The 24,904-nt window shown below is 37.1% G+C and overlaps 1 protein-coding gene across 3 annotated transcripts in view; it reads left to right on the forward strand.

Annotated features, from left to right (window-relative positions):
• The window catches only part of LOC124359896 (neuropilin and tolloid-like protein 2), a 242,302-nt gene that overhangs the window by 80,607 nt on the left and 136,791 nt on the right, over positions 1–24,904 (forward strand). For 2 of the 3 annotated variants that reach the window (XM_046813021.1, XM_046813047.1), the window contains exon 2: positions 23,858–23,901. The exons of the other annotated variant lie outside the window; for it this stretch is intronic. The gene's annotated coding sequence lies outside the window, so the exon portion shown is untranslated. The remainder of the gene's footprint in view (positions 1–23,857; positions 23,902–24,904) is intronic. 3 annotated transcript variants of the gene reach the window in all.

Here is a 24,904-nt window from a genome sequence, read left to right on the forward strand (position 1 = left end):
CTAGGAGGTACCTAAATATGGTGTAGTTATTTACCGTACACCATACATTATACTACATGTCAAAAGTCATCTATTTGTCAGTATGACTCTTTGATAATTAAGTATTTTACACCGTATGAAAACTAAAAACTATAATTTTATTCAGTATTCCCTCCCACTGAATTATCGGATTTGGACTTGTATAATTATATTGTGTATTACTTGCTTTATTACTTATTTAAATTCTTCATAATATAATTTTCGACATAAATATAATATCCTTTAAAAACATTTTTATCACCCGCTATCTGCATATGTACTATTATTATACAGGTTAAGTGTGTTATCCAACAATACACAAATTATTGGATAATTGTGAGTTTTTCTATTGTAACATAATAATATTGATATTCCAATAAGAAGAGCTCCTCCTCCTTCATTGCAAGGTTAAGTGTGGTTAAACACTGTTTTTAATTTAGAGTGCATTAGTATAAATAGATGCCACTCTACTTCAGTCTGGCAAGCCAGAGTTAAGTGTTATCAAACGTCAGTAAGAAGAAAACAACTCGCCCCCCCCCTCCCCTGTATTCTCTTTCACTGAGTTATTAGCTAAAGATTCATATTTCTTAATCCATTTTGGCGAACAATTTCGAAGAATTCTTTTGTTATAGTCACATTACACATTTTAGTTATGTATTTCTTTAGTTTTGTTCCGAGTTAGCGAAAAAGACAGGAGGCCTCGGAAGCGCGCCCCTCCCAAAACTCGGAGCAAAGCATAAAAAACAATCACATGCCACTAGTGGGAAGAGAGACAAAGAGAGACCAAGATTTCGAGTAAATGATATATAATTAATAGGTGGCAAACATTTCCATGCAAAATACAATTATGCAGCACCACGGTGCACCGCGTAACTTAAAAACTAAATAACAACAATAAATATAATTCCAATAATGACAATAACATAATAAATAAATAATATAATAATAACACAATAAATAGAAATTTGGTCTATAAATAAAATATATCAGGTACGGCAGTAGCAAAATTTTAACTGGTAATTTTTATGAACTGAGGGGAGGAAAAAGGTTGTAGAATTTCTAGGCCCACTATTTTTTGAAAAGTAATTTTGTTTCAAGTTTGTAGCCGAAATTTAAAAAAAAAAAAAATTATATTTAAAGCCAATTTTCGAAGGAGGCGGGGCTTAGTTGCCTCCACGAATCCGAATTAAAGATGAAATCCTCCCTTCAGGTCATGTAACTAACTAAATAAATACTGGCTAGGTACTGGCCCTCCTCCAGATCTAACATCTGGCAGCGCTCCCTGACACCCCAGTCCTCGCAAGTTCAGTATAAGAAGTAAAAAAACACATTTTTAATCCAACCTTGTTCCAGAAGAAATGAATGGGAGCACTACAACTCGGTTGGATGCCGGTCCAATAGCGCTGGCAGGGCGCGGGCATTCAATTTTTCAGTTGTCCGGGCAGACTCGCCGCACCAGTCCCGCTGACGGCACTCACGGGAACCCTGCCGAAAGTCGGTGAATTAGCCAGCCATGGAGAAACGGGAAGAACAGAGAACAGCCAGAACACAGTAAGCTTCTCCGAACGTGTCTGACCGCTCCGAACAGTAGCCAGAGCCAGTGCCGGTGCCGGTGAACAGTGGTCGGTAAACTAGTCAAGGTCAACCAGCTGACCTCAACCAGGCAGAAAATCAATACTCTGACGGAGTGACTCCCCCACCGACTGACAAGAGTGACCGAGGTGGGCAAAATAAAAGACAAAAATAAAATGTCCAAACTGAGCCCCGGCTCAACCTCCCCCACTAAAAAGGGTGCAACCCCAAAGAAAAACCTCTCCCCACTGAAAGAAGAACCAACAAGCTCTGGCACAGGAAACGGGAAGTCGAGAACCCTAACAGGAAACGAAGTCTGAGCAGGAGGCAGACAAAACACGATCCTCCTGAAAAATTTTGAGAGGCGCCTCTCTTGGAGAAAGAAGAAAATAGAAAGAGAGTAAAACGACACCACAGGGAAAAACCTGGGGTGATCGTCCCCGGACACCCCGCAGCCGCACCAGTATCCAGAGCATGACCAGAGGTATCACCACGGAAGGCCTTCAGATGAGAAACGTGGGCCTTCCGCCACAAACCTCCCCGATACGGGATCAACCAACTCAGCAGTAACTGGGGAGAGAAAACGAAGAATCCGGTGAGGACCTGTCCACCGATAGCAAAGTTTGGCTGCCCGTTTATCCACGGCCGAACTGACCGGATGGGGCCTTACAAAAGACAAGATCCCCCACCTGGAAGGGGTTAGCAATACGTCCCTTATTGAATTTTCTCCTCACCCATTCCCTAGACTGTAGGAGTTAACCTGACTGCTTCCCAAGTGTCACTCACATTGGGAGTACCAGGCACTGGTAGAAGACTATCCAGACTCCAGAGATTAGACAAGGGATCAGAAGGAGGACGACTAAACATGACCTGGAAAGCGTGGAATCATGACTTTCGTGAAGAGCAGAATTGAAGGCTAACTGAAGCCAGCTCAGGTTTTCATCCCAGGTAGTTTGTTTCTCAGCGTGATAAGCGATGAGGGCGGCTCTGAGATTGCGGTTGAACGCTCAGCATGAGAAGGCTGGGGTAGTAAGGAGATGTCGTAACATGTTTGATTCCATGCCCAAAACAGAAGCGATGAAAACTCCCTCGACACGAATTGTGTGCCGTTGTCTGAGACGAAGGTGGCGGGCACTCCAAAATTTCTGTAGAAGGCGGGACTTGAGTGCCTTGACGGTGAGCGACGCCGTGGCACTCCTAAGAGGAATCAACAGCAAAACTAGAGAAAGCATCCACAGCGACAAGCAGGGAGGTGTTCCCTGACTTGCTACGGGGAAAGGGTTTCACATAGTCAATGAACAACCTTTTCAAGAGGCCGCTCCGCCACCTCGGAGGAAAGAAGTCCTAATTTGGTTATTTTGTGCTGGTTTACTGACCGAGCAAAGATGACAAGCTCGTACTCTACCAGCAATGTCTCTGTCCATACTCTTCCAGATAAACTTATCTCTGATTTTAGCGATGGTCTTGTGGATCCCTAAATGACCGCCCACGGGGAGAAAACATGGAAATAGGAAAAGACCATCGGTATGAGGGCACTCGGCAGAACAATCTTGGGACCACCCTCCGCGTCGGGCACGACAGCAGAGGACACCCTTGGACAAGAAGTAAGGGGAGTGGGCTTCTCCTCCCTCCTGGAGCTCACCAATGATGTTTGACAACTCGGGGTCTTGAAGTTGGTGAGAGCCAAAACTCTCAAAGGCAGCAGGGAAATCCAACATCACAGTCCCACACAACGGTGCTTGAGAATCAACAGGATCGCTGGGTAGATGATACATTCTAGAAAGAGCATCGGCCGACGACGTTTTGGGTGCCGCGAATGTGCTGCACCTGAATTTAAAGGCCGCAATTTTGACAACCCAGCGACCAATCTTCCCGAGTTGTCGAGGATGGGCCAATAGCCAGGAAAGAGCCTGATTGTCAGTTTCCCAGCAGAAATTCGGAATGCTCTAGGAACCTCCGAAACTTATCCATGCCGAAAACGACCGCCAGACACTCCAGCTCATAAATAGAAGATTTCTTTTCCTGAAGGGTCAAAGTCCTAGATGCAAAAGCTATAGGTTGCCGAGCACCGTCGAATTCTTGAGAAAGCACAGCTCCTACAGCACAGGATGAGGAGTCAGTCTGCAAGATGAAGGGCCTACTAAAGTCCGGTATTCGCAGCACAGGAGGTTGGATAATGGCCACCTAAAGCAGTTGAAAAAGCACGTTCTTGATCTTCACCCCAAACGAACTTTGCGTCTTTCCTTCTTAAGGCGTTCAGAGGGGCGGCCACCTCGGCAAAGTCAGGAATAAACCTCCGGTAGAAATTAACCATGCCGATGAATCTGGCAACACCCTTGGCATCCTTCGGAGGAGGGAAATCCCGAATGCCTTGGGTCCTGGCAGGGTCTATAGATACACCCCTAGACGACACGAGATGACCGAGAAACGATATTTCAGACTTGGCGTAAGACACCTTCTCCGGATTGACTGTAAGGGCAGCCCTACCCAACCTAACCAAGACCTCCTCAAGATGTTTAACGTGTTCCGTGAAAAGACTCACTGTAGACCAGAAGGTCATCAAGATAATTAAAGACATACCTGAACTTCACATCGTGGAAGATGGAGTCGAGCAACCTAGTTAACGTTTGGGCCCCCACAGCTAGCCCCATAGGCACAGATCGGTACTGATACAAATTCACGGAACACAGAAGGCCGTGAGAGGACGTGGATTCCTTCTTCAACGGAATCTGATGATATGCTTGGTTCAAATCAAATATAGTGAAAAATTTGGCCTTACCGAACCAATCAAAAGCAGAATGGAGATCGGGGAGAGGCACTGAGTCTATTTCAATTTTGGCATTAAGTTTTCTTAGGTCAACCACCATACGATGTTTTCCATTAGGCTTTGGAACCAAGAACGCTGGACTGGCATACGATGAGTTTGAGGGCTCAATAACTCCTTGATCCAAGAGATCCTTGATGATACCCACGCATAACCTCCATATTTGGAGGAGCCAACTTGTATGGGTGGGAGCGTACTGGGCTGAGTGTCAGTCAGACGAAATTTCATATTTCAATGAGATGGGTAGAAACCGAGCTTGGGTGTGAGGACCTCCGGAAATCTTGAGCAAAGCTCACGGAGAACCCCAGCTTGTCCTCATCCAAGTGACCGAACGGGTCCCCAGGGGCAGAACCTTCCTCACACTCCACCTCCACAACCTGCGGCGGTCGATTTGCATTTATCAGAAAAGGGGACTGACACTCGCCGATTGAATTTGAAATAAGACTGGCCCGCCTGAAGATCCAGCACCAAACCAGTCTTTTGAATAAAATCCGCCCCCCAAAATACAGTCCATGCTCAGGTCCTGGGCCACAAGGAAGCTCCACACCATGAAAAACATTCAACCTTAAACTTGATTGAAGCCTTCCTCGAAATTGGAAGAGGGGAATTAGAAGCAGTCCAGCAAGTTAAAGAAGACTCCTCGGTGTGCTTCACCAAAACCTAACCTTGAAATGGCTTCAAAAGACGGGAAGAGATGAGGCTAACAGGCTGACCCGGAATCAACTAGGGCCTTATGCACTGAGTCTCCCACTAAGATATTGATATAAGGGCACACCGAAGATGCTGTCCTAAGCCGTAGGTTTCCCTTTTCTGCTAGGCTCATAGTGTCCAAACTATTAATCAAATTTTTCGCACAGGTACTATTTTTTTGAAATTTTTTCTTAGACCTCGGGGGAACTTCAGAGAAAACCCCCCATTTGATCTAGTTTTTTGGACCAGTGCGATATCTCCTAGGACACTCCGACGAGTATGACCTCGTTCACACAGGCATAGCAGATGGGTGGATGAAGCCCACCAGAGTGATGTGGCCCATCCACGGGATTCTGTACGGCCGTGGACAGCCCTGGAGGGCTGGATTGGAACGATGATTGTTCCTCTCCGCCCTCTGCCGGTCAGCAAACTGCACGCTGCGCGAAGCAATGCACAGACGGTCCCAAGTTCAGAAAAGGTGGAAGGGCGACCAGCAAAAACTAGACGGGACCTCTCTTCAGGATTGAGACCCTCAAGAATGGTGGTGACCACAGTACTTTCGGGGATATTGAGCCTTAACACCCTATCAGTGTCCCTCACCTCGGCCACAAACTTAGCCAAACTCTCTCCGTTGCCCTGAGGCCTAAAAGAATTTCTCCACACGGAGACGTTCCCTCAACTGACCAGGAACAAAGAAATCCAATGCCTCCCTATGAAAATCATCCAGGGTACCACCCCTCTGGAGAACTCGAACCAGACAGTCACCCAAAGGTGGCCTACAAAACGGAGAGATGACATGCAGGAAGCTCGCTCCCTGAAGACCAGGCAAGTCATGCAGTCGCAGGATCTCAGAAAGAAACCGCAGCAAGGCTTCAGTATCTAGACATCCACGTTGGTAGTCGCTGCAGCAACGGGGTAAGTGGGTTTGGAAGCTTGTGATACTGAACAAAGGATCCCGTCACCACAGTCCCCAGTCCTCCAGATCCAGCAGGCATTTGGGGTCACAGGCCCCCGGGCCCCGTCCACACCAGACACCTCCGCAACGACTGACCCAGGGATCTGGCCTTCACCCTTAACAGCGCAGCAGAGTCAACCGCAGACAAAGTTTTTTTCAGGAGCCTTTGCCCCCGTCGTCCCTCTCGAGTACAGTCAGCAGGCCGTCAACCAAGGTGATGCGTTCCTCCAACCACTCCTTATCACCAGAACTGGTAAGCTTGGCTCTAAGTAGCGACAGCCTCATATGTAGATGGGTAAGCCGGGACAAATACCTAGCCCTCTCTCGGCCAGTAGGCGGCGACTCCAACCAGTCCTCCTGACTATTCTCAAACGTCTCCAACTTAGCCTCCAAAATAGGCCTCTGCTTCTGGAACGTCAAATCTCTAGGCCAGGTCGTGTCCAGTTCCATATTATCACGCAGTTGCTTCCGCATGGACTCGCAGTCGGAACCCGGAGTAAGCCCACGAGCCAACAACTCAAAATGGAGATCCTCCTTCAACAAGTATTCAGGCACCAGAGAGACAGGCAATGATAAATAAATAAATGACACAGACTAACAAGTAACACAAACTGACTCGAAGTCAACGACTAACAAAGCAAACAACTAAGGCGACAAGTAAATAACGCAGTGAAACAACACTCTCAGCAGGGTCCCCAGAATTCCTGCCGTCCACGAAACACGGCAGCGAAAACCAAAATACCGCAACAAAAAACACTACGCCGTACCAGAACAAAACCAGAAAAAAAAAACAACGATGACAATGTATAACAAAAACACACAAGTAACAATAATCCGAAAATAAATAAGTTCACACACTTCCTGTCGATCGGCGGAAAATAGCACAGCGAGACGGCACAGGCGCAGGAAGTCAACTAACAACTTCAACTCATCCCTCTCACCACCCAGTGGCAAAACAAACAACCCCCGGGCCCGTAGAGGGTTAAAAACACGTAACCACGCTCTGCTACCATTTTGTTCCGAGTTAGCGAAAAAAGACAGGAGGCCTCGGAAGCGCGCCCCTCCCAAACTCGGAGCAAAGCATAAAAAAACAATCACATGCCACTAGTGGGAAGAGAGACAAAGAGAGACAAGATTTCGAGTAAATGATATATAATTAATAGGTGGCAAACATTTCCATGCAAAATACAATTATGCAGCACCACGGAGTGCACCGCGTAAACTTAAAAACTAAATAACAACAATAAATATAATTCCAATAATGACAATAACATAATAAATAAATAATATAATAATAACACAAATAAATAGAAATTTGGTCTATAAATAACATATATCAGGTACGGCAGTAGCAAAATTTTAACTGGTAATTTTTATGAACTGAGGGGAGGAAAAAGGTTGTAGAATTTCTAGGCCCACTATTTTTGAAAAGTAATTTTGTTTCAAGTTTGTAGCCGAAATTTAAAAAAAAAATATATTTAAAGCCAATTTTCGAAGGAGGCGGGGGCTTAGTTGCCTCCACGAATCCGAATTAAAGATGAAATCCTCCCCTTCAGGTCATGTAACTAACTAAATAAATACTGGCTAGGTACTGGCCCTCCTCCAGATCTAACATCTGGCAGCGCTCCCTGCACACCAGTCCTCGCAAGTTTCAGTATAAGAAGTAAAAAAAAAACACATTTTTTTAATCCAACCTTGTTCCAGAAGAAATGAATGGGAGCACTACACTCCGGTTTGGATGCCGGTCCAATAGCGCTGGCAGGGCGCGGGCATTCAATTTTTCAGTTGTCCGGGCAGACTCGCCGCACCAGTCCGCTGACGGCACTCACGGGAACCCTGCCGAAAGTCGGTGAATTAGCAGCCATGGAGAAACGGGAAGAACAGAGAAACAGCCAGAACACAGTAAGTTTCTTCCGAACGTGTCTGACCGCTCCGAACAGTAGCCAGAGCCAGTGCCGGTGCGGTGAACAGCTGGTCGGTAAACTAGTCAAGGTCAACCAGTGACCTCAACCAGGCAGAAAATCAATACTCTGATGGAGTTGACTCCCCCACCGACTGACAAGAGTGACCGAGGTGGGCAAAATAAAAGACAAAAATAAATGTCCAAACTGAGCCCCGGCTCAGTTTGCAAGGTTTATTAAGTGTACAAATTTTACTGGCAGTTTTGAATTGTCACTAAACACCAGGTTAATGAACTAAATAAATACTTATTGTTACAATCAATAAGAATAAGCTTTTTTCAATTTTGATTTTTATTATCAAGGTATAAATACGCAAAACCACGTTTTGTAACAGGATTCGCTGAGGTTGCATACAAAATTTGAAATCTATAACTCATTTCATTCTCAAGATATCCTGCTTATAAGATAAAAAGTGAAACAATCGTAGAAAAAAGAAATCATTACAAGAAAAAAACTGTCTCATCGTAGAACTGATTCTATTAAAAATGGAATTTCATACAAAATTTCAAATCTAGGTATGAAACCTTTATTAACATGTCTTGCTACTTAATACATTCATATTTGTTTCATTAAAATAATGTTTACATCAGTGTTTAAATAATAACCGTCTACACACCAAGTCACTATAAAATGATGTTGTGTGGGTTGGTTTCCTTAGAATACATACACAACGTGATATTTCTTGAAATCGATAAAGAGTTTTTTCCTAGAAAGGAAACTAACAATCCAACCAAATGGCTATTTTTTTTTTATCAAAATCGTTAAATATCAAACGATGCTTAATTTTTTAGATAGTATTTTTCTTACCTTTGCACATTCAATAGGAACTTTCAGGCACATCAATAATGTGTCACAACATAAGTAATGTCGGATGACTAGATATAGTTTTGAATTACAGGCATATAGACACCGATTTCATTAGTTAATATTTATGTTATTGTCAATGTTTATGTTGTTTATAATCTCAACGTGGTGTGATCATAAAACTTAGATGTTGGTAAAGCAAATATTTCTTTTCGTGTTTCCGAAGAAAGTTTTGAATTACAGTAAGTTAATCCTCATATTTAAATTACCAGCTTTTAGTAAAATAATTAACTTTATTATTTTTTTGTTTTAAAAGGATGAAAAATAAAAATAGACGATAACAGTTCTGTTCGCTCGTATTGGCGCGGGATACAAGAGCATTGCTATGGCTGTGAGTTACCCTCTATTGTCACCCCCTTGCCAAACAGAGTTGTCCTCCATAAACATGGAATTGCTAAATAATAGTTTAGTCATAACTTACGAGTTTTATTTTTCTAAAATGACAAAATTGGATTTGGTAGTCCGTTCCGCCATAGAGCATTATAATACTTTACACATTATCTTGATGATAAAACTGGATTACCATATTACAACGCCTTTCAATTTTGCATTGAACTAAGTAACTTGTTAATAAACATTTGTGGAAAGACAAAATTTGAAAATGTTAATACATACATAGCGCTACTACATCAAATATTTAGTTTTTAATCCATTTTAGTCTTTAATTATCTCATTTTTATAAATTAAATTTTAAATTGTTTTTGACTATTTTTGTCAATATTAGAGTTTAAGCAATACAACATATTATTATTACTTTTTCTATAATATATTTAAAACTTGTATGTGTTTCGTTTGTGGCCAGATATCATACAACCACAATGTTTCAAGTGGCATCGGATTTTAGCATTGGATACTATATGTTCTCATAGACTGATTCGTAATTCAATGTATTACTTCGTTTAATTCCGCTTGATCGTACGCGTAAAAAGAATTAAAAAAAACCAAAGCTTTTCTAGTATGTTTAGTGGCTCGTTATAACAAATTGAATACTATAACTGTAGATTCTAAAATAACAATTTCGTAATAAATCTTTTTACTAAATAAATAAGTTTACTGTAAATCCTTGGTGAACATAATTTTGAAGAATTAACTAATCATTAGCTGCCTATAAAATTTCCTATAGAGCTAATTAACTTGCACACATACATGGATGTTGACATATCACATATATTATGACAGGATAACAGGATTTTGGACATCGGCCATCGTTGTGATTACAAAAAGTTTAACACAACATTTTGAGGATTGGAATCTATGCTCTTCGTCAGGTAGGGAGGTATTAGTACATACAAAATAACAAAACATATTGTCTTTGTATTTCTGTTATGGAAAAATAGAAACATTTTATTTCTCTCTCATTTAATAGTACTTATCGTAATTAGAAACACGTTGTTACGGGAGATGCTGCAAGTGCGATTGTTCAAAAGGCACTTTCTCTCAGTATTTATTAATTTAATTAAATGTTCTTATTATAATGTTCAGGCCCTCGAATATTGACTCTAGAAAACCTTAGCCAAATAATTTGGCGCCTATAAGGCAATTAATTTTATTTTGGAATTCAAATTGAGCATTTAAATTTTTTGTGCTTGTAAACTATTCTAAATATGTTTAACAATCTTTTAAGGGAGTCTTTTAAGTCTCTTGCATCACCTAACTCGAATGTAAGTTTTGAAACCTTATTTATTGTAATATAGTAAAAAACTGAGAAGTTTTAATTTGAATACAAAACTCCACTACACTATGTGCAATAAAGTGCATAATTTTTTTTATGAGATAAAACCAGTGTTACTAATTTCAGAAAACTCTCTCGGTCACAATTTAAAATAAGGTAAAATTATGTCAACTGTACGTTATGTTGGATGAAGGTAACTTAAAACGATAAATTTTTACCCTTATTATTGAAATCTTACACTTATTAAAATATTTAAAAAGTCACACAAATTGTTTACTCCTACTATATGTTCAACATTCGTACAAAATTGTTGTATGGTTGGTAAAAAAGTTGTAACCTATCTTAAAAAAATCTTTAAATCATCTTACTTGTTCTGAATGGACGATAGAAAAATTAATGTTAATGTTAATTTTTAGTAAATAAATTTGATGATAATACACATAACGTAGCTGTGGTGGGAAGGGATGATTCAATCTGAATGTGCGTTTAGCTCCAGTCCACCTTACTCTTAATGCAGCGTCTGTAATCTGCAAAAAAGTCGGCGACGAAGAAGCTCAAATCAAACTCTTTACTCTGATGTTAAAACGAAGTAAAGAGTTGTTAGACGCTGCACTAAGAGGAAGGTGAACTGGAGCTAAAACTGTATATTCACATGTCATTTGTGTTTATTTAAATTGTACAAATTAATTTTAACCTCACTATCAGACAGTAGGTACAGTAATATACGAGGAAGCGCCAAAGAAATTACTGTCAATAAAAAATATTTACATGCAATAATTCCTCCTATCTCATTTTAAAAATCATATCCTAAACAATATAATTGCATCTACGCGTTTTCAAATGTGTCTATATCATTACGTTACATTATTAACACACAGATTGAACCTAATGGTTGTCCAAATATTTTATTTTAATCGTTTATAAAAAAAAAAACTGCAACTTATACATCACGGATAGGCTCATAGATTACACATCACCAATAAAACAGAAATTTGTTGGAAATACAGTTAGTACTCAATATGATGTATTGGTGGCAAGTAAGGTGCATTTTCGCATGACACACGATACACGACATATAGGATAAATGGCTGTTGGTATGAGTAAATGCTTTTATATCATTTGCCCATTTGTCTCTATATCGTGTATTCGTTTTCATTTATTCGCGTTCCTACCGAAAGTAAGTAAAATTGAGAGCCAAGAGAGGGGACATATTAAAATTGAAACTAATGCAAAATGCTTATCACTTTCTATTTGTGCAAGTTATGGAACTTATAGTTGTTTTAAATTAACAAGTGATGAAACAACGGGTGAAATGAAGCTCAAATTAACACTTACAAAACTAAACTAATGTAATTTAGTATAACAAACACTAGCTACAAACAGCAGACCAAATACTTAATAATAGCGCATACTCGTACAAAATAGTGTAAATACAAATATATAACATATCTGTCCAAAAATAAAGAACAGGAGCAACAGTAAAATATGACTTGTAACAGATTTTGGTATTTGTGCCATAAGATACTTGTACATATAAAATCATAACAGTCTGCCCTCCGTGTTATTGAACAATGATTGTTCATAGTGTATATGAAAAAGTAATATAATTCGAGACGCCATTTCAGATTACTTTGTAAAAGTGTAACTATGCATGAAAAATTGTAAGTAACGAAAGGAAAGTCTAAAGCGAATTGTTTGGTACCGTCAGTAAAAACCTGCGATCATTAACCCCGCGCCGTTATCTTTGAAACAGTACATCTGATGGTTGAGAGGTCAGTCGTGCAGAAGTAACTCTCACTTTAATGTTTACTGTTTTGTAAGTGAAGGTGTAACAAATATTTCAGCCAATTAGAAGCGTATGAAACTTGTTTTTAAACTGTAAATTGTCACGTTTTACTTTCGAATAATTTTACTTTTTATAAACTTTACAAGAATAAAACATTTTCAATAAACGTTCAGTCCGTTTTAACATTGTTTCTATAAGGTTTAGCATGACAATATGAGAAGTAAATAAAAAAATTATGGTTGCCTGTAAAGTCGGTTTTACGGGCGAAGATTTTACGTGACAACGTCTTTTTCTCGGTAGAATATTTATTGATATGAATATTATTAAATTGCACAATAGGAACAAGGAATTGAATGAAAATAAGAATTGCATAAATTTTAACTATAGAAATATATTTTGTTTACTAAAACATTGTACATAATTTGAAATTAATTAAAATTTGTTATTGTAAATGGTAAAGTTGAATAAAACATTTACTAAAATTGGAATTTGAAATTCTTGCTAAACACAGTTAAATTCTAACTCCGCGCGTGGTGATTGGTCGGTTTAGTTCGTTTGTTTGGTCGCACTGTTATGACAGGTTAGAAGTTATAATTTGTTATTTTAAATGTTTGACTAGCAATACGCGCTGTTTCTTCTCAATCGACTGAATTACGATTGATTGCAGAGTGATTTAAACTAATAATTTACTTAACATATCAACATTTGTCAATAGTATAACATAACCTATAAACTCAGTTTCTCAACTTTTGTGTCAATCTAACAATTAATCAATCAATCATAGTTTACGATAATGAAATATCAGTGTACAATTATTTACCTTTATTGTTGTAGTTGTTGTAAATGACGAATCTAAGCACTCCACATTTTCACGAATAAACATAGTTATCTGCTTTATCCCGTGCGGCGGACCCACAGTTATCTGCTTTATCCCGTGCGGATCCCGAGCGGCGGACCCACTGGACGGGCATCGTAACGTTACCGGGCGTTACACTTTTTCATGAGTGACTCCGAGCCGCAACCTAATTTAAGACGTTGTCACGTCAAAACAATGAGGTACCACTTATTATAATTTATGTTGATGAACCTACATAATAGTGCTGATAAACCATGAGTACTACAGCAGGGTTTACTAATGATTTATTAACTATTACTGTTTTACTGGATGAGACTTAGGAGAGCCTATCTCTCGAGGGGCTACAAGTTCATATCTGTCTGTCTGTCTATGTGTCTGACTGTCCATATATTTCTAGAACGAACTGACCTATAGATGAGTTAGATGACGGTGTACGTCACTCCATGTGGTTTTTCCGAGGGTTAGCAAATATTTTCATATTGGTCTTATGGATAACTTTAATTGCAACGAGAAACTCAGAGAGTAAATACCTTTTTTAACAGAATAAAATCATATAGCAATCTAGCATGTGACATACTAACACAGGTAGCCTAATGGAATGATCTACAGAAATTACTCAGAATTTTATGTGTAACTTCAGTTCAGAAATGGTAACATCAATGACGTGACACGTGGTGTGGCGTACATCTACCTTGTTGATATGAATTTGTCACTTATTGTAAACACTGTTGCATCAAATGATAACATTTTAATTGTTAAACCAAAGAAAAATTGGTTTAATAATACGACAAGATGAAATCGAAGTGTACGAGTTATAAGCGAGTTTCATTGGCCCATATCAGAAACAACTCTTAATATACCAATGTTCATTAAATTTTGTTTCTGACATGTTTAATTCCTTGTTTTGTAGAATGAAGATAATAAAGAGCGACAGCTGATATACTTACCACTAACATAAGAAGAATAATTACGGCTGGTCATAAAGTAAAACAAATTGTAGTTCTTTAATAATAAACATGCAACTGATCATCAGGGTTGAGGACTTGAAGGACTTGCGTAAACAATGATAACATTTTGTAAGACCTGTATTTAATTAGATATTTAATAATACTATTTTATATCTAATTAGCTTCATGAATAACTAATCTTTAATAACATTTTCAGGAAGTAAATATACAATTTATTCCAAGTATCTCTAGGAACATAATCGGGGATTGCTGATGAAATTTAGCACACTGTAAACGTCTCACCGATGGAACGGTAAATTATAGACAGCAGCTGGTAGGATGCTGTAACAGTCTATATGATAAATTACGCTCACGTTCAGCTGATGAAATGTCAACACGAGATCATTATAGCTGTTGGTGTCTCAGCCAATTACTTGCTGTTGTCTAGTTATAACGTGCTCAATTGGTGTTATTAACTTGTTTGTGTTGCGATATATTTCTAATGGTACAAAAGAAGTAAGCTGTTAGGTTCAAACCTTGTTATGTTTTTATACAACTATAATTAGAAAGTTATTTACATCCTTGTTAATATGTATCACTTAGACTTACCAATAAATAACTAACTAACACTTATGTCAAAATGTAGTGACGTTTTAATAGCTCGTTTCACGGAGTTCCCTCAATGTGTTATTGCCATTTTATATTTTATATACTATTCTCCAATTTCTTAACGATGAGTTATGAGAATGTTTGAGCACAAAGAACTTGAACGTTTAAAAGAGTTTAAACAATATTCCTTTAGCTAATATATGTTTTATTGAAACCTAAAGTAATTTATGCTTAAAGTAAAACCTGTTAGTTCTTAAAGTTTCTAAGTTACACGTAGCATAATGGTAAATATTTAATGTCTGATCATGTATTTCCTTTGTTCGTATAATGTGTTGTATATGATATTAAGAAGTTACTCCATTTTCCTAGTTATAAAACTTTCTTACTTATAAAGTTTTAAGTATAGTTTGGTGATACAGAGTGGCCTGTCATCAGTGAAAATAATACTTAACCTAAACATGAAGAAAATTAAAAATAATTTAACAGTTAAAAACTTATAAGCTAACCATAATCGGATTCAATTAATTCCGACTTAATTATTTCGACACTTCAAAACTAAATTTCAAATTGAAATATACCTAAATTTTTAATATACAGTATACCTGACAAAAGCGGTATCAAATTTATTTAAATTCCAGCCTCTTACACATCACAGTTTTAAAAATATAAAATGCGTAAAATATTTTTTAATTTAGATTAAAATTCCACAATTAGTGTTTCTGAAAATGTATTCCAAATTTTAATTGAGTAAAATAACCCAAAATTAGCAATGTTCAACAAATGACGCAATCAACTTGGAGCTGATATTATTTTAAGTGTCCCAATTCATATAAATAGAAATCTTTTACATTTAACAAAAAGGAGTGGAGAAGAGGCCATAATGAGCCATGCTTTAAAATTATAAATAAGTTTTATATGAGATTATATAATCCCAAAAACGAGCTGACCTATAGATTAAAACTTATGCATGTACCGTCGTTTCTATTTGTAACAATTAGTTTCATGATGGTGCATGTCTCTCTTTTTGATTTGGCTGAGCGTTAGTGAATAGTTTTTCCATTGGTAACCACGAAGGGAACGAGAATATTGCAGTTCTGGAGAATTGGTTGCAGAATATATGTTTGAGTTCAGTAATAGAACACGTTAATAAATGTGTAAACAAATTGGATACATTAATATAACATTGTAACATTTAATATAGTAACACAAATTTAATACACTAATGAAATGAGCTGTATATTTCAAATTCTTTCGCGGACCAAGCGAAGCCTGTTACTTGATTCATGGTGTAACACGTACTTAAACTATGTAAATGTTAAAAAAATAATTAAGTATCAATAATTATTCTACCTTCCACGTTTCAGAACATTTAATATAGTAACACAAATACACTAATGAAATGAGCTGTATATTTCAAATTCTTTCGCGGACCAAGCGAAGCCTGTTACTTGATTCATGGTGTAACACGTACTTAAACTATGTAAATGTTAAAAAAATAATTAAGTATCAATAATTATTCTACCTTCCACGTTGCAGAATATATGTTTGAGTTCAGTAGTAGAACACGTTCTAATAACAAACATACAATACTCATGAATAAAATAAACATTAAGTACCAGCTGAAATTCAATAATCGTTAAAAGCTCGCTTAAAAGTCGTATTTGCTTAAGCAGCTTAACTCTCACAATGTGATAAGTCAATTATAAAGTCATGTTGAAGGTTTCTGACTGTGTGTAATGCAACAATCAATGCAGCTCTAATTAACGTATTGTATTGTAAAAAGCTAATTAATACGAGGCATTAGGTTACAGAGATATATATTTTATATTACTATTGACATATAAATCTGATTAATTACTAAACATTAAAAATGTATTTAAACCTTCAAAATTTGAATGGAATGTTTTAATAAACTGACATGGGAAGAATAAAGCTTAGAAACATTCCAATATGTCTGAAAAAGCAAACATTTGGATAGATATTTAATTTCCTGTGATGAGAATAACATAGATAAAAAAGGAAGTTTGATGTTCTAATTGGTTTGAGCGAAGCCTCGACTCGAGGGACTGGACAAATTTCATGTATGTCTGACTGCACAAAATATCAAGAACGAACTGATATATAGGCTTATTTTGATTTAGAGAAATATTTTGAATATCTCTCCAATATTTCATGCTAAAAGATGTCAGTAACAACAACTATACTATTTTGACCTGCCTGAAAAACTGCGACAGTCAAAGCCGTTAATATATTCATTGTGCAATAAATACTGGAGCTGTATATCATTTTGAAACAGAAGTTGATTTCACACTGAGCCCCGATCAAGAACATATACGTACATATACTCGGGTCTGAGAAGCCTATTTCTGTCAAAAGGAGTATACCTATAGCCATTGTAATTGATGAAAGTGTTTCCAGTTACTAGAGTTCTACAAAAAAGGTATACTTCAGTAAAAAAAAAAAAAAAAAACAACAACAACTAAGATAGTACTTAAGATTTTATACAAGGCTTTAAATCTGTAGCGAATGTTTGATACCTGCAATACACTAATGATCAAGCTCTGCATATTTAATATTGTATGAAATATACAGTTGAAATTATATTTTTACTACAACTTCCTATTTTATAATATTGATAACCTCGGTTCTCATTCATTAAAAAGAGTTTTAAAATGAAATGTGTTGTTTCTTTCAAACCTACTCTATGCTTTTAATACTGGAAACGTAAAGAAATTTAAAATGGTACTTAAATTAACTGAACATATGTTTGTGTTTTCCCAATAATAATGCTTACAGATAGCAGTTGATTACAAAAACACATGTATTATCTATCTGATCTGGAATTTTAGAAATATGAATATGCTAATATATTAACCAGGGACTCAATGAATGTCCATGTAAAATTTCAATATAACCAACTCATTGGTTTTTACGAGATTGCGTACAAAACACACACACACACACACACAATTATATTTTTTTATATCTGTATGGACTTCATAGTCCAATATTATTCTTGTATAAGGAAGTTTAACAGTGCTTTACACTTTTGTTTAAGGTGTACTAACTTAACTCATTGTTTTCTCATATAGTGATAAAGATAGATTTCAATCCTCAAAACGTAGTTTTATACATTTTGTAATATATACCCATGACAAATTTTCAAAATCATATTATTTTATAATTCATTTTCGTGATAGAATCAGGTGTTAGGACTGTAAACACCTCCGATTCCGGGAAACGGGCAGTAAGAGGGAGCAATTTTAGATTGGCTCATGTCAATATGCGCTCCCTCAACACTGGATTTGATGAACTCCATGCCCTTGTGCAAGATTTCGATTTTGAGGTAATTGGTGTCACTGAGACATGGCTTGACCCTTATACTCCTTCTCTCAGTTACGAGATGCCGGGTTATACTTTTTTGAGAGCTGACCGCAGTCTGCAGCCTGGTGGTGGCGTTGCCGTTTACATCAAAGGACTGTCTTAGATTTGAGCGAGTCGAGCTGGCCGAAGTTGACCCTAGTATTGAACACATTTCGCTTATTTTCAGAATGAGAGAGTGTAAACTAGGGGTTGCCATCGTCTACAGACCGCCTGATGTGAACTACACTTGCCTAAAATCTCTGTTCCAGTCTTTTTTGTGGACATGGCTGTTGAGGTTAACTCTGTCGTCTGTTTGGGTGACATCAACGTTGATCTGATGTCCAATACCTGCAGTGCTGCTGGCTACCTTCGTCGTCTGATTAAGTCTCACAACGTTGTACAGCACATCAGTGAGCCGACTAGAGTAACAAGCACTTCAGAAACATTGATTGATCATCTGATTGCTGACAAAGCTTCCAAAGTAGAAAAGTGTGGAGTTATAGACACATCAAGTATTATTGATCATCGAGGATTGAGAATAACAGACCACAGACTCATATATTGTGACTTAAGATTCGAACAAGAGAAGACTCAGGCCAAGTTGATAAGGTACAGAGATTACTCCAAATTTAATCTGAATGAAACATTGGCAATGGCTGCTGAAGTGGATTGGAGTAGAGCATGTGATCTCAGCGGTGTTGATGATATAGAATATTTCATAGCTTCCAACATTAAAAAGCATTTTTGACAAACATTGTCTCCAATTGTTACTAAAAGAGTAACAAAAAATAAGGCCCCCTGGAGAACCAGAGAAGTTATAGAACTCACAAAAGTGAAAACCAGGTTGAAGAGGCAGTTTCTTAGGAATCAGAATGATGCTAACTGGTCAGAATATAAAAGAGTCAGAAACACACTGAATAGCGCTATAAGATCGGCAAAGAAAAGATATTTTGAAGATAAACTGGCCAATTGTAGAGACTCCAGTATTTTTCTGGAAATGCTTACGGCAGAATGGTATAGTGGGGTCAAAAGATCAAAAACTGCCTCCAAACATGAATACTAATGATATAAACAAGTACTTCACAGAGATGGGCACGTCTTGCGAACCTGATGAAGCATTGGAGCAGTTTTATGATATGAACAGAAGGGTAGGACTAACTATACGAGTTTAAGTTTAGGATAGTTTCACAAAAAAGAGGTGGTGTCAGCAATGAATAAAATTACCTCTAAGGCAGTAGGAACAGACGACATCGGTAATTGATATGATAAGAGCAATAAGCCATATGCTATTGATGCCATTACCCACCTTGTAAATATGTCCTTGGCAAGAGATGAGTTTCCACAGACATGGAAGATGAGTATAGTCAAACCATTGCCAAAAACACAGATACCAACAAGTGTTTCTCATCTTAGACCCATATCAATCTTACCAGCCATGTCGAAAATAGTGGAAAAATTGGTTGTGAGACAAATTTCGAATTTTGTTGATGAGCAAAATATTCTACCGAAACTCCATTCTGGGTTCAGGAAACATCACGGGACATGTACTGCTGCACTGGTTAACTTGTTTAGTGACTTGTTTGAGACTCGGACGGAGGCCGGTGTAGTTCACTAGTCCATGCTTGACTACTCCCAGGCTTTTGACTCAATCAGCCATTCTTTATTGCTTGCAAAGATGAAGTTTCTTGGTTTCGGGTATAATGCACTAAACTGGTTTAGGTCATATCTTGTTGAGAGGCAACAGATGACGAGGATGGGTACGATGACTTCTTCTCCTCTGGTGAAAGCTAGGGGCGTCCCGCAAGGAAGTTGTCTAGGCCCGGGTACTCTTCACATTGTACACATCAGATCTGGACAACTGTGTGCGCCACTGCAAAGTCCATTTGTATGCCGATGATTGCCAGTTGCATATGCCATTTGGGTTAAATGGGTTGGAGGAGGCTATTGCTAACGTAAATTCAGATTTGGAGAGCATGCGAGTGTGGTCGGAGAGACATGGTCTTAAGCTGAACGCTAAAAAATGCACGGTTCTCTACATAGCATCAGCGGCTCAGGTGCAGTGTATCAAAGAGAGCAACGTGCAAATCAGGATTGGCGATGAAAAACTTGAGTGTAAGTGACACTGTAAAGACGCTTGGCGTTGTGCTGGACAGTGGGCTGGGGTTTTCTGACCATGTGTCGTATGTTTCTCAGAGAGCACTGGGGAGACTGCGAGGCATGTATACGCTGAGATCCACCCTTCCAGAGTCCGTTAAGCTGCGTCTTGTCCTGTCTGTCGTGTTACCAATTTTTTTATTACTGCTTTCCTGCATACGGCAATAGCATCCTCAAAGGAGGACGCAGAAACGAATTCAAAGAATGCAAAAACACTTGCAATTCGTTTTTGTATACGGGCTCTGTCGAAGAGATCACGTGTCACCCTTTCGAGATGCTGCAGGACTCATGACCATGGATGCCGTGTGTAGGATGCAGACTTGCTGCCTTGTAAACAATGTACTGTTCCAGCGGGAGCCACGGTACCTGGCAGAAAGGCTGTGCAGTCGTGCTGAGATCGTTTGCCGCAAAACTCGGCAGAGTGACCAACTTCACTTTAATAAAGTGAGGTTGGAGATTGGTCGAAGGGGATTTTCCCATTTTGGTCCAAAGTTGTACAACGGTCTCCCTTGTGACCTTAAATTGCTTAAAGGTCGCCAATTTAAACTTCAGCTAAAGAAGCACCTCTTTTCACTGGAGTGAACGTTTTTATACTTTTAACTTTGTACTTTTAACTGTTTTAAATAAGTTTAGTGTCTAAAATATATTGTATCATGTTGACGTGAGTTATTATGAAAAACAGATGTATCTGATAATCGCTTGAAATAAAAAGGCATTTTTATTTTATTTATTTATTTAAAATCAAAGAACAGAATCAAACTGGTTGAATTTATCTTATTTATATAGGGTAAGAGATATTTGCCCAGAGAAAGTAATGTTTGACAGATGGGATATCAGCTGACTTTGCTACGATGGAACGATGACTGTCTAAGATCTCATCTGTATTTGAAAGTAGGCCATTGCCAAACAGAGTGATGAAAGCGTTATATGCATACATATAGTACATTCATATCTGTACACAGGTTTGCTTATCACATACTTTTGAGAATAAACGGTAACAGACACTCCAAAGTCTTACAAACGAAACCATCACACTGTAATGATTGCGTTGTAAAGGAGGTTTCATACGGTTTTTAATAATTCATGTTATTCTACAAGAATGGTATTAAGTCAACTTTCATATCTTATTTTATCTACTAATGCCCCCGGTCATCAGTACGCCACACTAATGTAAAAAATATCTCGAATTGTGTCTATCACTTTACAGATTAAAATGGTAAAGAGTCTGTTGTCAAATGTCGGAGAGAGCAATCAAATATCAGAATATTTATGTATATATATATATATATATATATATAAAATATATATATATAAATATTATATATATATATATGTATAATATCATTTTATATATATATAATATATATATATATATATATATATATTTATATGTATTATATAGAAAGGTTTGAGTGGTTTTGTTTGAACTCACAAAAAAACTTCTTGGCTGGCGCTGTTGTTTCTTCTTGTTCGTCGTGAATAAAGGATTTCTGTTACCTACCTCTTTGTCTCTGTGACCTCTCTGACTCAAAACATCTGGTCTAACATTACTACTAAGCTTAGAGAGTAACGTGACCTTTTCCTCGTGTTTTGAACACAGTATTAGCTTAAAAACTATGTTCTGTTTTGTAAAGAATATCGCAATATAAAACAAATATTCTTTAGGCTAACGATATTTTCATTGTAAAATATCCCACTGCCGTCACCACTGTTAGGATGGTGTATGAATCAAAGTAATGTAATAATTTATAACATAATGCAAGGCATTATGTTATTATTTAAACATTTATTATTATTTACGCTAGAAATTTCTAAAAAGTTATAAAACTTCTGCTGTTTTTAAATAATTACCCAAATCTAGACTGGCAAACTGGTGTTTTCTTGTCATGCAAATAAAGTGGGTGTACAGTAAGCTAGACCTAACAAGGATAAAGGTGTGATACTGAACAAAATATAAATATATTATCGTTGAAAATACTAAGTACTGTGTACTCTTGCCCTTCGCAATGCAGATGTTGGTTATGATCAAGTTTTTTAGGGTTAGCACATCGTACATTCCTAATTCTAGATGCAAGTAATACAGATTAAGAGATTATAGTACTTAGTTATGAGTCATGGTCACTCGGGATGACATGTCAGCGCTGCCAGATCTGCCTGTATTACACTACCTAATTAACCCTGTAATATACTGTCGGTATATTGCTACCTGAGGCAGGGATCGCTATGGTATTATATTATGTTATATAACGTTGAGTTCATTATACAATGCAATGCCTAAGTCATCGACAATATATCAGATTTGGAAGTTACGTCCAGAGTTTAACTACATTTTACCATACGAAATTATATGTGTGTAATAATAATAATAATATTTACACTTAATTCAATATAACCTAATTTAGTTTTTGCTTTTCTTGATAATATTTTTTAATTTTTATTTGACTGTATTTTAGGAGAGGCCCGTCATCCTTTTCAGATTTATTGTACCCATTCTCATGGGCCACTAGCCTGAACCAGGAACTTAATATGGATCAAACATAATAAGGATGAGAGTGGAGACAGTACAAGGCCGCTGGTACTGATAAAATTTGCAATGGTGCACAGACAGAATTTGAACCTTGCGCTATCTCTAAACTCATATCCAAAGCCAGAATCCTTAGGCCGTGAAAACACTGGCTTTTCTAAGATAGGATAATATTGATGACATTACTATTATTACTAAACCCTGAGGTTTTAAATACTATTAAATATCCCGAGTCTTTTATTTAACTTGTTAGTAATAGAGTAGTTTATGAATAAGAAATAATTTTAAGCAATATTTCGGTACCTTTAGAAATGTTAAATAAGAAAACCTTGAAAACTAATATTTATGCTTTCATTTCTATGTTCTTTCTAAGGTCTTTCTAGACAAATTATTACAAGCTATTTACCGGTTATCTAAATGGTGCAATACAGCAGACAGAACTTGTGGGTGTCTGTGCTGTCAATTGTAGTGGTAGATTAACCAATTAAAGTGTGTATACGATCCTCCTAGACAGACTTTACACGTGACAGATGGACTCAGGCAGATTCGAACACTCCCTGAGAGCCATTGCAGGAATAGTTTCTGTATTCCTTATCCCCTTATTTTTTACTTTTCAACATTTATATTATTGCAATTATTAATTTAAATTCAACGTTTATAATATATGTACTCTACTGAAAATATGAAAATATACTCATAGTGTAGAAGCATGTACCTTGTACCAGTAAACACACCAATGTTTATACTATGTGGTGTTAAACATACTACGTGGGTTAACATCGTGCCAATCAACGTTATTTAGAAATATATTAGGACATGAATAATTTATCAAGTGAGCAGGTGCAGTAATATAAACGTCTGAAAGTTATTTTATCCCAATGCTGTAACAGGGTCCTCACGCAATCGTTAGCAATATTGACGTCTACAATTTCAGTATTTAATCCAATAACGTTGTATCATTAAAACCGTTAATTGAGACGGCCTAAGACTGTTCTGTATTTTTACTCAATTGTCCAATAATCGAGTAGTAATAATATACTAATGGTGGGTTTTCTGTTTCAGGTGATTTTTGAAGACCAGTTTCTAACTCCGTGATAAATTAAAAGGTATATATCAGTGTACATGTGAGTATACATCGCGTTGCATGACTTGGAGTTCAAAGTATCGTAGCCATAACTGAGTAATCAACAGTCACTTGACGGACGCTGTACTAAAACGTCAAGTATGGAAAACAAACTTACGCCAATCCATAACAATTGATTGCTGCATTTTACTACTTGATTTTACTACTTTGAAAGCACTCTCATTTTAAGTGACCACCTTTATTTGTGTTCAAATTCGTTTCTTTTTATTTATCCACGAATAATTTATAAATCAATACTGCTTGTTATACAATGACACGAAGTTTATTCGATTGTATTAAGGAGTTCCATATTTATTTAGAATTATAAAGTGATATGGGCAAAAGGAGAATGAACAAACACAAAAAGCCCATCTTAAAATACAGAGTCATGGAAAACTCTTTATTATAAATTATAGTTAGTAGTAATCTAAAATAGTTATAATATTAATATTTCGGATAGAAATGACCAGATAAATATTATACACTTAAAATATTTACAACCAACTATAAAACTTCATAGAGAATGTGGTAGTATCATGTTATAAACCACAACAAAAGAATTTTAACATAATGTATGCACGAAAAATAAAAAATATTTACATGAAAAGCAGCTCTTGTAATTTTAGAAAATTGCTATGATGCCTTGCATCATACAGTTTTTCAAATCAGACCATCACGGTGGGGGGGGAGGTGTAGCAGTATTATCCTTTATACTTTCACAGAGTGGAAGGGAAACAATCTTTTATATTTTAACTTTGAGAATGCAGTCTATTTTAGAATGTTAAAAATACATTGATGTAATGTATTTTAATTCACGTGTTTTCTGTAACTAATTCCTAACTGTTAAAGGAACTAATTGTAAAAATTACTTCAAATATTTTTATGTAAATCCCACCCCGCATTCACGGTGTGTCAGCAACCCTCCAAGTTTGGGATGAGTTCCAGAACATGTCATAAATTATATTAATATTTTCTTAAATAAATTA

This window comes from Homalodisca vitripennis, chromosome 1 (genome assembly GCF_021130785.1).
Source record: "Homalodisca vitripennis isolate AUS2020 chromosome 1, UT_GWSS_2.1, whole genome shotgun sequence".
NCBI classification, from domain to species: Eukaryota; Metazoa; Arthropoda; class Insecta; order Hemiptera; family Cicadellidae; genus Homalodisca; species Homalodisca vitripennis.